We start from the raw sequence: 15236 nt of genomic DNA on the forward strand, positions 1-15236 counted from the left end.
ATTAAATATCTACCCCCTCGTTGTTTCCATATTTAACAAAATTTAGGAGGAAGTAAAGAGAACAAAAACTATATATCTCTGCAAAGTCAGGCATGTTTTCCCTTTCCCTTGATCTTGTTACAATAAATCTCATAAATCCTACCCCTGGCCCATTTAAAGATGAGTTATCAATTAAAGATCAATTATATAACCAATTAATTAGCAAGCATCTATTAAGGAGGAAGGGATGTATAGATTAGTCAAAATGACTCCTGTTCTCAAGATGTTCACCTTTTAATGAAAGAAACAACATATTCATAAATCAATACACATGTGATAGAGAGTAGCTGGAAGATAACGTAAGCTAAAGTGGACAGAGTACTAGGCCTAGAGTCAGGAAGACTTATTTTCTGAGTTCAAATTTAGCCTCAGATATTTACTAATTGCGTAATTCTGGGCAAGTCCCTTCACCCTGTTTGCCTCAGTTTCCTCATCTACAAAATGAGCTGGAGAAGGCAATGTGAGATCACTCTAGCACCTATGCCAAGATAACCTCAAAATGGGGTTACAGTGACAATCAATACTGAAAAATGATTAAACAACAAGAACTCAAAAGCTGGAAGATAACCTTAAAGGATAAGGCATCTACAGTTTAATTTATCTAAAACTGAATTTTAACTATTGGTGTTATTTAAATTATTAATCTATAATAGATTATCTCTCTTATTTTCCCTGGTTCTGAAAATAATTTAAGGCAAATTATTTTAAACTTCAAAAATCTGATTTTTTTCTTTTATTTTCATCAGAATATTAATAAACAAGAGATTGCATAAATAGACTGGGAGACAGGAAGACATGAATTCAAATTCTATCTCTGATACTAGCTATATGTCTCCAAGTAAGTCATTTTATTCCTTCTAATTCTTAGGCTGCTCCCTTGGCCTACAAATCAGAAATGATCATGATCTAATGCAATTTTTGTACTAATGTGTGTACTAGGTGTGCTAATGTTGACATATCAACAAGTGTGCTTTTGGGAGAAAAGTGTGAGAAATAACAGTTCACTCCATACTTAGTATAATTTTGTAGATTGGTTCTAGAGGAAAAAACTTCCATGAAATATTACCATTATGCATGTTGTCCTTTGGAATGAAAATGCCCATGATTTCAAAATATTAGTGTAACATGGATGTAATCTGAAAATGTACAGCTACATAAACTATTTAACAAAAAGATTCCAACTGTAAAATTTTATATATTAGATTTTTAAAACAATATTTGAATATTTTATATATTTATATATATGCACAGAACTAGGTAACTCACACATATATACATATATGTGCCTGTATATGTGTGCTACTTCTTTGTCATATATAGCTTTTTGTATCTTTCCCAATAAACATTTACTTAGCTACATGGCTCTGGGCAAGTCCTTTAATTTCTGTTCCTTCAGTTTTCTCATCTATAAAATGGGTTTTTCTCTCCCAGAGTTGTTATAAAAATCAAATGAAGTATTAGTCCAAAAACACTTAATAGACTGCCTAATATAGAGTGCTGTATAAATGTTAAATATTTTTTTGCTAGAGCTGTATTGAATTTGATTATTATCTAATGCAAGCCCTTCATTTTTCAGATGAAGAAATAAGAGCCCAGAGGAAAGTTCTTATTCAAGGTCACAAAATAAGTAAGTGATAAGATTAGGTTTCAAACTCATAATTTTCTGTTTTTGAATCCAGTTCTATTGTGTTTCTTTACCACCACCAAAATCATACTATAACTCTTTGTTTATAATTAAAATTTCATGTCTTTTTATTACAAACATATATATCTAGGAAACCACAGATCTGAGCCTACCATAAATTTCCATTCAAGTATTAACGCCATCTATTAAGACTTACTTTATTCATTTGTGCAGAAGAGGAAAAATATCCAACAAAATTATTTAGCAGTACTTTGATATGTGATTTGCTAGATAAAGTGATAAGTGCACAGAATGAGCAATAAAATGCTAGGGAAAGCAAACAGTACTATAATGTTAACTTTCTAAGTTTAAATGATCCTAATCTCCACATATGACTTGTCTTGGCATCAGAATCCAATTGGAGTATGGAATTAATTTCACTGTTTTAGGCTTGAGTGATTCAATCAGCAAACCCTCAATAACATAATATGCACAGAGAACTGATTTGGAAGTCAGCAGTTTGATTTATATATACTAGTTTCAAGCAAGCTTTTATGAACAATAAAGCAGCATCTGTCAGCATCTTTTTAAAAAATCTGTAGGCACACTATGTGATATACCAAAACTAATGGATGTTTTCTATATAATAGAATGTCAAGTTAGAGTGAACAGGGGAGTACTAAAAAAGGGAGGGAGGGAGGGAGGGAGGAAGGAAGGAAGGAAGGAAGGAAGGAAGGAAGGAAGGAAGGAAGGAAGGAAGGAAGGAAGGGGGGAGGAAGAGAATGAAAGGAAGAAAATTAAAGAAAAAAATATTTTTAATTTTTTGAGAAAGTTTATGTTTAGATTTAGAGGAAGTAGTCTAGTAGAGAAGAATCTTGGAGTCTTATTTAATCACTTTAGGAAATTCCTTCTATGGAAACATCTTCCATGGATTCCTTCATCAGAGAGAGGCAACTCATCTGCACCTGAGGCTTTAAAAGTTACCCAAAGCACTGAGGAGCAAGATGATGTGTATATGGTCACATAGCAAATATATGCTTGTGTTCAGATTCAACATCAACTTTTCTTTACTCCAGGGGAGATCTTCTAGCACTAAGCCATGTTTATTCAGATAGCTTCAATTTTTAACAGTACTAATTCACATCTGAATAGTGCTTTTACCATAACTCAGAGAATGGCAATGACTTGCCTGTGGTCACAAATTAGAATTAGAAGAAAAGCACCACAATTCAAACTCATGTGCCTCAAACTCTGAGTCCAATGCTCTTTCTAAGTTATACTGGTTCTATATTGGATTTGGGAAGTCTGAAAGCTATAAACCTATTCAGACCTTAAATGATTATTCAAATTTGGGTTCTATAGGATCTTTCTGACAATTTCAAAAAAGTTTGGAACATGTCCCTTCTCTAAATAAGAACAAAAAATTGAAAGGGAGCAATAAGAGAGTACAATAACATTTCAGTAAGCTGCCATGAAGAAAAAAGCTGATAAAGACAGTCACAATAAAAGCTCCCATTGTTATATGCTTTAAGGTTGATAAAGTATTTTCCTTGAAATAATAATGATAGTTCACACAAATATAGCACTTTTAGATTTGCAAAGCACTTTAATTATTTCACTTGAGACTCACAATAATTGTTGAAGTAGGTTTTTGATTTGTTTCATTTTAGACTGGGCCAGGGATATAATTGATATGGTGAATTCTTAATGAAGGGTTCTTTTATTGGAGTAGATAGCTGTGTGGCCCCGAGTAAACCACTTAACCTCGGTTTGCCTAAGTTTCCTCAATAATAAAATGGTGGTAATAATAACACTGAGAGTTACTATGAGGAACAAATAAGAAAATATTTGTAAAATGCTTAATACAGTGTCTGACATATAGTAAATACTGTATTTTTGTTGTTTGGTCATGTCTGATTTTTGGTAACCCAACCCATTTTGGAGTGGTTTACCATTACCAATTTTTTTCTGCAATAGATTAAAGTAAGCAGAAGTTAAGTGACTTGCCCAGGATAACATAGCTAGTCTGAAGTTTTATTTGAACTCAGGTGTTCCTGACTCCAAGTCCAGCACTTTTCTCTACTTGCATTACTTATCTGCCTCTAAGTTCTACATAAATGTTAACTAGCAGCAGCAGCAGCATCACCACCACCATCACCATTATCATTATCATTCTAGAAAATTGCCCAGACCATTGAAAGGATAAGTAACTTGCCAGTATGACAAAGCTGATATGTTGCAGAGGTAGATTTTAAAACATGTATTTCTTGCCATCTCTAAAGCTTCTTCTCCTATAAGAAACTGCTTCTATCTAGAAATAGGTGCTACAAATACTTTTATATTCATCCTATAAGATAAAAATCAAGGATTATCATCATCATGATACAAAAAAAAGGGGATGGAGACTTAAACAAATGAAGCAACTTTTTCAAGATCCCACTCAGGTTTCCTGTCTCTGAATCAAGCATTCTTTCCATGTTGCTTGGGACCTTGGAATCCAGGTAATTAAGAGCAAGCTTATGGGTCTGTGGCAGAACTGCAACACAATAATTTGGAATGGAGTGATGGAATTTTAGAGGTGGGAGCCATGACTTTTGTTTGCTCTTAATTATCTTTGGTCTGCTATTTACACATTGGTTGATTGTAGAATTTGGATCTGGGTCTTCCTAATTCCTTTATAAATTTCTATTCTCTCCTGCAATACAAAGCAACCAAGAGTTACTAAGAACTATGTGCAAGGCCCTGTCCTGGGTGCTGGAGCTACAAAAGTAAATGAAATAACAGTGCCTTTAAGCTGCTTAGATTTAATGGCTACTATTCATAGGACATTAATTACCTTTTGTTTCGTGTGTGTATTTAACTTTGAGACACTGACTGTGGAGACTCACAGAGGTGCTGGTCTAAGACAATGAAAGGTTCCTGTGCAACTTACTTTATAGAGTTATGGTCAAACTCTGTGGAAAGTCAGACTTTTTTTTTCTTTCTTTCTTTCTTTTTTTAACATTCCTTATTCCTTGCTATTTAAATAAAAGAATATGACATGTTCACCAATGAGTATAATCTTCAAATAACTTTTGACCTCATGAATTTGAATGTTGTTTCCAGGGACTAAAATGATAACCCACTCAAATCTATCTATACTAGAGACAGCATAGTGCCTGTACATAATAATCACTTAATAAACATTTGTTGTGTGCCTATTATACTGTCACTAATGTCATACCCATGACCTATAAGATTTGAAGGGATTTTTAATTTTTTAATTTTAAAATTTTTAATTTTTTTTAAAAATCAGATTTTTCATAAAGGTTGTCAAATGGTAATAAAATAGAAGTCAGCTGCATCCATATTTATTAGATTTTAAAATCAGAAATTTATTAAATTTTAAAATTGAAATTAGTGCCAAAATCCAGCTGTAGGCACTATGCATGTAAAATGTCAAGTTTTTCATGCTGAGGTTTTTTTTAACCAATCATTTTGCAACCTATGTGGTAATTCCAATACCTTGCTCAATCTTTCTGAATCTGTTGTCATTCACTTTATTATTTAGAATAATTAACATCAATATCATTCCTTATCAAACAGTGCATATCCTTTGATCCAGCAATGTTTCTACTGGGCTTATATTCCAAAGAGATCTTAAAGGAGGAAAAAGGACACACATGTGAAAAAATGTTTGTTGCAGCCCTTTTTGTAATGGCAAGAAAGTGGAAACTGAATGGATGTCCATCAATTGGAGAATGGCTGAATAAATTATGATATATGAATGTTATGGAATATTATTGTTCTGTAAGAAATGACCAACAGAATTATTTGAGAGAGGCCTGTAGACTTATATGAAACTTATGCTAAGTGAAATGAGCTGAACCAGGAGATCATTATATAAGGCAACAACAAGATTATACAATAATCAAGTCTGATGGACATGACTCTCTTCAACAAGGGGGTGATTCAAACCAGTTCCAATTGTTCAGTGATGAAAAGAGCTATCTACACCCAAAGAGAGGACTGTAAGAATTGAGTGTGGTTCACAACATAGCAGTTACACTTTTTGTTGTTTGCTTGCATTTTACTTTGCTTCTCTTTTTTTTCTCATATGGCATGATAATTGTATAAATGTGTATACATATATTAGATTTAACCCATATTTCTACCATATTTAACACATATTGGACTACTTGCCATATGGGGAGAGAATGGGGGAAGGAGGGAAAATTGGAACACGGGGTTTTGCAAGAGCTAATGTTGAAGAATTGTCCACTGTTTTGAAAAATAAAAAAGCTTTAATTAAAACCAAATAAATTAATTAAAAAAAACATTGATACCATTCTTTAAGATTTTCATAGAGCTTTAAAAATTATCTTCACATTAATCTTGGAGATTAGCAATTATTACCCCCATTTTACAGGAAACTGAGACATACCAAGATTAAATGTCTTGTCCAGGGTCATTTGCAAGTGTGTGAAGCAGAATTTGAGTTCAGGTCTTCCTGACTCTAGATCCAGCATGCTGGCTAAATAAAGAAGTTGGACTAGATCAGAGGATCATATATTAAGAATTCAGAAAGTGCTTAAAATGTCATCTGCATAGACTCGTGAATCTAGAATAGAAAAGGATTCTAAAGGATTTTTAGTCCAACATCTTTTTATTTAGTTTTTAAATTAAATGTGTTTTAACTAATGAAATATGCCTTTTCTCCTTTCAACTTGCTCCCACTTAAGGGAGGGGAAAGGAAAAAAAAGCCATCTTTAGTCATATGAAAAAATGCTCCAAGTCACTATTTATTAGAGAAATGCAAATTAAAACAACTCTCAGGTTGTTTAAGATGACAAGAAAAAATAATGATAAATGCTGGAAGGAATTTGGAAAAACTTGGACACTAATGCTTTGTTGGTGAAATTGTGAAATGATCCAACCCTTCTGGAGAACAATTTAGAACTATGACCAAAGGGCTGTCAAAGGCATACCCTTTGATCCAATAGTACTACTACTGGATTTATATTCTGAGGAAATTATAAAGGAGGAAAAAATACTCGCATGTGCAAAAATGTTTGTAGAAGCTCTTTTTGTGGGTGGCAAAGAATTGGAAAATGAGTAGATACCCATCTGTTGGGGAGTGGTCAAATAAGTCAGGGTATATGAAAGTAATGGAATATTATTATTCGATAAAAAAAATGAACATGCTGAGTATAAAAAGGCCTGGAAAGATTTACAGAAACTGATGGCTAAGCAAAACAAGCAGAACTAGGAATACACTGTACACAGCAACAGCAAGATTGTGCAGTGATCAACCATGAAAGTCTTGGTTCTTCTCAGTGGTATGCTGATCCAAGGCAATTTCAATAAACTCTGGATAGAAACTGCTCCATTTGTATCCAAAGAGAAATATAAAGACTGAATATAAAGCACACATGCCATATTCACTTTTTTTCCTCTTGTAGTTTTTCCCTTTTGTTCTGATTTTTCTCCCCCAACATGATTCATAAATGTGTATTTTTAAAAATAAATGAATCTTTATAATCAGAAAAATAAAATAATAAAAAATATGATAAAGCAAAATAAATTTCATGTTGGCCATGTCCAAATAACACACACACACACGTGCATATGTATACATGAATGAAGACATATGATACATGTACAGGTACATGGCAAATGTGGCTATAATGCCTGAACATATATGTAATATATTACATTTTAATTTTTTATGTTACATGTGAAATTGTGTATATGTGTATGTATATAAATATGCATATTTATACACACCCACATATATCTATATGTCTCATTTTGCACTGAGAATCCATCACTTCTTTGTCAAGAGCTGGCCTACATTTTCCTCGTGAGGCTTTTGGAATTATGGTTGATCCTTTCATTGATTAGAGTTCTTTAGTCTTTCAAAGTTGCCTTACAATATTCTTAGTAAAAAAGAAAAATTATTGTTCTGAATCTGCTTACTTCACTCTGGATAAGTTCATACAAGTCTTCCCAGATTTTTCTGAAACCATCTCCTTCCACATTATAGTACATTATTACATTACTTGAGATTTTTATAACATAATTTGTTCTTTCATTATCCATTTGATGGGTAACCTCTAGGTTTCTAGTTTTTAGCCATCAAATGTAAAGTTCTCTTTGGTTGTTTCCTGGAGGTCTCTGGAGGCAGCCTGCATTTCTGTTCAGTAATCACCACAAGTACAGCCAGGTGTTAAAGTCCAAATCCTTTATTATCACTTTCAAAATCTTGTCTCCTTTCCTGGGGCCCAGTTAGCTTTCTTAGAGACCTATCTCTCTCCTTGGTTCCGAGAGCTTGAGCTCCTGCCACCAATCCTTAGTGTTCTCTGCCTCTGCCAGCTTCTCTGAATCTCTAAATCTCTCTGAATAAATCCTGGCTAAGGCTCCTAGCTTATATGCTCTACACTGAGTATAAACTAATCATTATATCACTAGGAAACCATTATTTGTTGTTGGATTAAATCAATGCTAAACTAGATTTAACCATTGTCTCCTCGATTCCACTTAGTACCTTGTTTCAAGTTCTGTCCCATAACAACCAAAGATCTTCTATGTATGGTTTTTGGTATATTTGAGTCCTTTTCTCATCTTTTGATCCTTTTGAGGTATATGTCAAGTTTTGATATTGCTGGGTCAAAAGATATGCACAGCTTAATAACTTTTAGGGAATAGTTCTACTTTATTTTCCAGAATGTTTGAACCAATTCACAAGTTTAACAATGATATATTAATGTATCTGTTTTTCCACAAAGTATTGTCATTTTCCTTTTATTGTCAACGTTGCCAATCTGATGGCTATGAAGTAAAACTTCAGAGCTGTTTTAACTTGAATTTCAATAATTGTTAGTAATTTAGAACACTTTTCAAATATGGCTATTTATAGCTTAGATTCTTCTTTTTTAAAGATAATAATCATAATAGTTAGCATTTATGTAGTGCTACTATGTGCCAAGTATTGTGTTAAGCACTTTACATATATGATCTCATTTGATCCTCAAAACAATCCTAAGTGATAAATAATTACTATTCTCAAATTAAGGTTGAAAAAACTGAGGTTAAGTGACTTGGCCAAAGTCTTTTTCTCCCCTTTTGTTGTTGTTGTTGTTGAGGCAATTAGGGTTAAGTGACTTGCCCAGGGTCACACAGCTAAGAATGTTAAGTGTCTGAAGCCAGATTTGAACTCAAGTCCTCCTGACTTCAGGTCTGATGCTCTTTCCACTGTGCAACCTAACTGCCCTTCCAAAGTCTCAAAGTTAGTAGTTATCTAAGATTTGAATTCATGTCTTCCTGACTCCAAGTCCAGTACTCTTGCCTACTGTGCCATCTAGCTGCCAACTTAAATTCTTTGATCATTTTGTAATTGCAACTCTTTACAGATGACTCAAATGACTCAAATTCATATGAGTAGTATTGGCAAAGATGGGGTTTCAAATCAGTTCTGTGTCCAACCCAGTGTTCTAAAATAGTAATAATAATAATAACAATGTCAACAACAGTTTTAAGGTTTGCAAAAGCCAATGTACTTATAATCATAATTTAAAGTTTGCAAGGCACTTTACTAATATTATCTTCATCACAATCCTTCCTGACTTAGGTCCTAGAAATATTCTTTACCCTATTTTACAGATGAGAAAACTGAGATTCAAAGAGCAATGTGATTTTCCCTTGGTGTGTTTGAGTTTGAGAGGTGGCATCTGAATCAAGTTTTCCTGATTCGGGTATTCTATCTACTAGGCCATGCTGCCTTGATAAGGTACTTTCTAACTCAAAATTCTGATTTTATGATTCTCCTGCTACCAAAAGGGAAAAGTAATAACCCATCCATTATAGGCTATGAAAACAACAAAAAAGCATTTCATACTGTCCCCAGAAGGCTAACTCCCTTAGCTTTTTAATGGGTATATAGAATTTTTAGAGGTCCATTTTAACATTCCTTAGAAATAGGTCTTTGAAACAAAAATATTGTGTGACCTATGACCACTCAGTACAAACATACAGCATTAATAAGGATGACTGCATATCTGCTGGATTTATACAATCATGTAGTCATAAAACCAGTTATAAATTTTGATGGTGATTATGAAAGATTGCTCTGAATCTTATGCCCTCACAAGATAATTAGTATTGAAGGGGCTTTCTGGCCTGGCAGGTTTGCTGTTGCAGATTTAATTTGTAGGCAGTTTTCTGAAACAAAAAAGCAGCCATAAATTGAAAATCCATAAATTTATTCAAAGGTAATGAAGTGGGGCTGCTTCTAATTAGTAAAGAAAAAAATTGCTAAAGTTAGATGACTTCTTTTGCCTTAAACGGTTATTTGTAATCCACTTTATGACATTTTATTTAAGGCTGTTTCAATCTTTCATCTGTCAATATGAAAAAATGAAAATGTATTTCGGAAATCTTTTGTTTAACAAAGGCATTATTTAATGCCTGATTGTTGCGTGGTAATGATGGCCTTAGGTTCTCAAAGTTACTCATGAGTAGAGTATAAGTTCTGGGAGGTTCCACCAGAATGTAAAAAACTTCTGAGTGTGGAACCTCATGGCCTATTGTATTTTGTCTAAAAGATCAGATTAGAAAATTATGAAGTTCTTCATCAAAAAGTCGGTAAACAATTGGTAAGTTTGAGGACACTATACTATTCTAATGAATGGACCAAAACAAGGACAAAATGGTCTTTAGACTTGGTAGCTCTCTTCAATTACTTTCAGTGATATCAATAGAGGAAAAGAAAAGGTTTCAAAGGATATTAAGAAGCAAAACACTTCTTAGGCAATCTGCAGACATTATTTTAATTGCTGATATGCTTGAACCGTAGTATTTGTTCAATAACCAACAAAGTAACATGATCTTGAAGAGACTAGACTACAGATTATTCACAAATATCTGCAAAGAAAGGAAGGGGGAAAGCAGAATAAGCTGGCTTCATCTTGTGCCCAAAGAAAATAAGAAACATGGTTTCATGGACACTTAGTCATTTTGGTTCACATTTCTCATGATGAATATCATGAAATAGATCACTACAAAAATACTGCAGTTTATGAACAAATTTCCATTTCAGAAAATAAAAAGTATGCGATAAATATGAAACAATTCTCCAAAAAAGTGCTCCCAAAATAAGATAGCAAGTCATTCTACTTCCATAGTTACATCTCACATTTTTCCTTTTCTCTCTCCTCACACAGTTGCTCTATTTCAGGTCCTCATCACTTCACGTGGACTGCTAATCATTTTTTAATTGATCTTTTTTCTCCTTCTCTCCTCCCTTCATTTTTTACATTGAATTTCCAAAAGAATTTTGTTACAGTCAAGAGATAACTGTGTTGTTCAAGTATCCCAAAATTTTCAGTAGCCCCTTATTGCTTCTAAGAGTACACACATACACACACACACTCACATACACACACCAGAGCTGGTGCTCTATCTAGTACATCATCTAGCTGCATCCCCCTCAGATAAAATAAAAGCAACCTGCTCTGATCTGCCTTTAACCTACCTTTCCAATCTTCTTTTATACTACTCGATTTTATATAGTCTATGGTCCAGCTTCATTTGTAATAATTGATCCATTAAAATTGTCATTCCATATTTACTTCTGTGTTTTTACATAAGACATCCCCTGTGACTGAAATACATTCACGCTCATCTCTGCCATTTTGAATCTTTATCTCCCTTCCAGACTTTAGCACAGTTATTACATCCTCATGAAGCCCTCCTCAAAAACCCAGTCTGTTACACTCTCTCTATTGACCCTTCATTTTCTTGCTTGTAACATATTTATTTATAGACATGCTGTATCCCACCTCATCCCTACCTGCATGTAAAATGTGAGATTCTTCAGAGCAGAGACTTATTCAATTCTTTTTGTATCTACAGGGCCAAGCACAGTGCCTTATACCTAATAGTTGCTTAATTAATATTTATTGAAAAAATGTTTATGGAATGGGATAGAATGGAATTGGAATTGTCAGTTTTTTTAATTAACCTAAAATTTTTATAGATTACTTAAACAATTTCATGTCATTATGTATATTTTCTTTAAGAAGAAAGTTATAAGGAATCAGATAGGGCAAGCACATAGTGATATTGAAAAAGTGAAATTTCTTATTTCTTAATAAACAGAAAATGATTCATTACAAATGAAGTTAAGCAAAAGAACTTGAACTTAACTCACTATTTATAGAAGAAATTTGTGCTTAGGATGACACAAGACACAAAAGACTGATTTATAATCCATTTCAATAATTGGGAAATTCCAAAAATGTGGAAATGATCATAGTGTGTTTATAATAAAAAATGGATAAAGCAGTTTTTCTCAATAAAAATGGTCTCTGCATAGAACATTGCAGGTTTTAAAAGATAGTGTACTGGAGGAGCTCATAACTTTTCAGTCATAAAATGAAGAAGTGTAAAGAAAAAAAGATCCATCTCTGTCTATTAATGCATTTCCAAAAGCATTTGACTCAGTAGGATAAAAGTCCATTTGAAAGATTATTCTCAAACTAGCTATTTCTCACATATAATTTCAAATAAAATAAGAATCTAAGGTAGACACAAATAAAGAAATCACTTTTTTCAGTGACTTGTTTACTATTAATATTAAACACAGCAAGTCGGAGTTTGAGGCAGGAAATGAACCCTTAAGATCTTTGTCAGTGTCATGAAAATTGTCCTGTGAAGTGTATAAATAGGAAACAAATTTTCTACATCTCAAAATATTGTTATTAACATACTATGTTTAATAATTAGGTGAATGCTTGTTGCACTATAAAACCTCCTCTGGGAAATTTATAGTTGTCCAAAGAACTCAGTTTAATCATCCTAAATGGAAGCAAAAGAAAAAGAAAAAGAAATGTTAATTCAAAATGTACATGTGTAGGTATATATAGATCATATTTATGTTTTTCTCAGGATAGATAGTTATACTGAGCTCTCAAAAAAGGTCATAGCTCAGGATTTCTATCTGTCATATGTGTGCTTGTGTGTATATAAAAATGTGTGTACATAGCTTTATACATATACATATGTAAAGCACTATATATGCAGGTGTACATAAATCTGAGTATACATATATGTATGTCTATATACAAAGGTATTCTTATATGTCTATCTGGACCTGCAGTTTCATCTGTTGATTTGTATTATCAATTCATCTTCAATCTATAGTTTTAACAAGTTGTCTGTGGCATTGAAAAGTTAAGGGACTTGTCCATGCTAATAAAGTTTACAGATGTCAACACACAGAGAGATATAAAGAAATAGATATATCTATTATATCAATATCTGTGTAGATAGATAAACCTATAGACCTACAAAAATATGAAGATACATCAATAGATCAATAGATGTTGGCTAGAAAAGTAACTCGGTCTAGAGTTGAACAGTAAGAGATCAGAGTTAGCAAATTTGAAAAATATTGAACCGCACTTTTAGTGGTCCTAAATTACTCATTTTTCAACACTATATTTTGATAATGGTACATGGCAGTAAATCATGGAATATGATATTTGCTTAGAAAGTTTGCAAGTATGGCTGTTTAACCCTAGGCAAGTCACTTAACCCCAATTGCCTCAGCAAAAAATAAATAATTAAATGAAAATAAAGTATGCAAGTGTAGATGAGTCAAAGGATAATATAATTATGTACAGAAAGTGATAGAATGAGGAAAGTAGCAAAATATCTTCATCAAGGAAAGGAATGATGAGAAAAGCATATGGTGATACAAAGTAAGAAATATTAGAGATAATTAATAGACAGCCTGAGAATAGTCAGTTCTGCTATAATGCTTGTTCTGAAAATGCTAATTTGTTCAAATACAATTGATCCATTTGCTTAAGTATAATTTCATCTGAAAAAAATAAAAATGCAGAAAACAGTATAACTTCACAGTAAAATACAAGTTGAAATCCTTCTGGCACTCATGTCCATAGAAAAACTTCAGGTATTTTTCAAGGTAAGGTGCTATATTTATCATATATCTCCTAGAGCACTTACCTGAAGGAGGACTGGTTTATACCTACTTGCTAACACTTTGTTCCCTCACTTTAAAAATATATTTATTTTTAATATATGGAATAAAAGAAGTATTTCAATAATATAATATATTAGAAAAAGATGGTTGCATATGAAACATGAAACTATCGATCCATTATATACAATTTGTTATTCCTTTTAAATATATAATAAAGTTACCATGTGTCTTTTTTTTATTTTTCCCTTCCCTTCCTTCTGTCTATCCTAAAGATAACTACCATTAGACACAAATGTGTATATGCATATGTGTGCATGTGTGCACACATATAAAGTAATTCTATATAGATTTATAATTATCAGTTATTTCTCTGGATGCAGATAGCATGTTCTTTCACATGTCTTTTATAGTTAATTTGGGTATTTCCAATAGGCAAAATTACTTAGCTGCTCAAAGTTGTTCTTAAAACAATATTGCTATTACTGTATAAATTGTTCTCTTGGTTTTGCTCATTTTATTCTTCATTATTTCATGTAAATCTATTCATGTTTTTCCTTTACCTCCTCATCTTCTTCCCACCTACTTCTATAAGCCAGAACACATCTACTTCCTTACCCTCCTTCTATCTACTACTACAAGCCTCAACATGGCCACAACCAAAAGATGAAGCTCAAGAAGGTACCCAGGTAACCTTTTTTTTTTTTTTTTTTAGTTTTTCCTCAGTTTCTTTTAAGTGATTTTTTAAATTTAATAGCCTTTTATTTACAGGTTATATGTATGAGTAACTTTACAGCATTAACAATTGCCAAACCTCTTGTTCCAATTTTTCACCTCTTACCTCCCACCCCCTCCCCCAGATAGCAGGATGACCAGTAAATTAGATACACAATAAGTATACCTGACCAAACCGTTATTTTGCTGTACAAAAAGAATCAGACTCTGAAATATTGTACAATTAGCTTGTGAAGGAAATCAAAAATGCAGGTGGGCATAAATATAGGGATTGGGAGTTCAATGTAATGGTTTTTAGTCATCTCCCAGAGTTCTTTCTCTGGATGTAGCTGGTTCAGTTCATTACTGCTCCATTGGAAATAATTTGGTTGATCTCCTTGCTGAGGATGGCCAGATCCGTCAGAACTGGTTATCATATAGTATTGTTGTTGAAGTATATAATGATCTCCTGGTCCTGCTCATTTCACTCAGCATCAGTTCGTGTAAGTCTCTCCAGGCCTTTCTGAAATCATCCTGTTGGTCATTTCTTACAGAACAGTAGTATTCCATAATATTCATATACCATAATTTATGCAGCTATTCTCCAACTGATGGACATCCATTCAGTTTCCAGTTTCTAGCCACTACAAAAAGGGCTGCCACAAACATTCGTGCACATACAGGTCCCTTTCCCTTCTTTATAATCTCTTTGGGATATAATCCCAGTAGTAACACTGCTGGATCAAAGGGTATGCACAGTTTGATAACTTTTTGAGCATAGTTCCAAACTACTCTCCAAAATGGTTGGATTCGTTCACAACTCCACCAACAATGCATCAATGTCCCAGTTTTCCCACATCCCCTCCAACAATCATC

Source organism: Sarcophilus harrisii, chromosome 2 (assembly GCF_902635505.1).
Source record: "Sarcophilus harrisii chromosome 2, mSarHar1.11, whole genome shotgun sequence".
Lineage (NCBI taxonomy): Eukaryota > Metazoa > Chordata > Mammalia > Dasyuromorphia > Dasyuridae > Sarcophilus > Sarcophilus harrisii.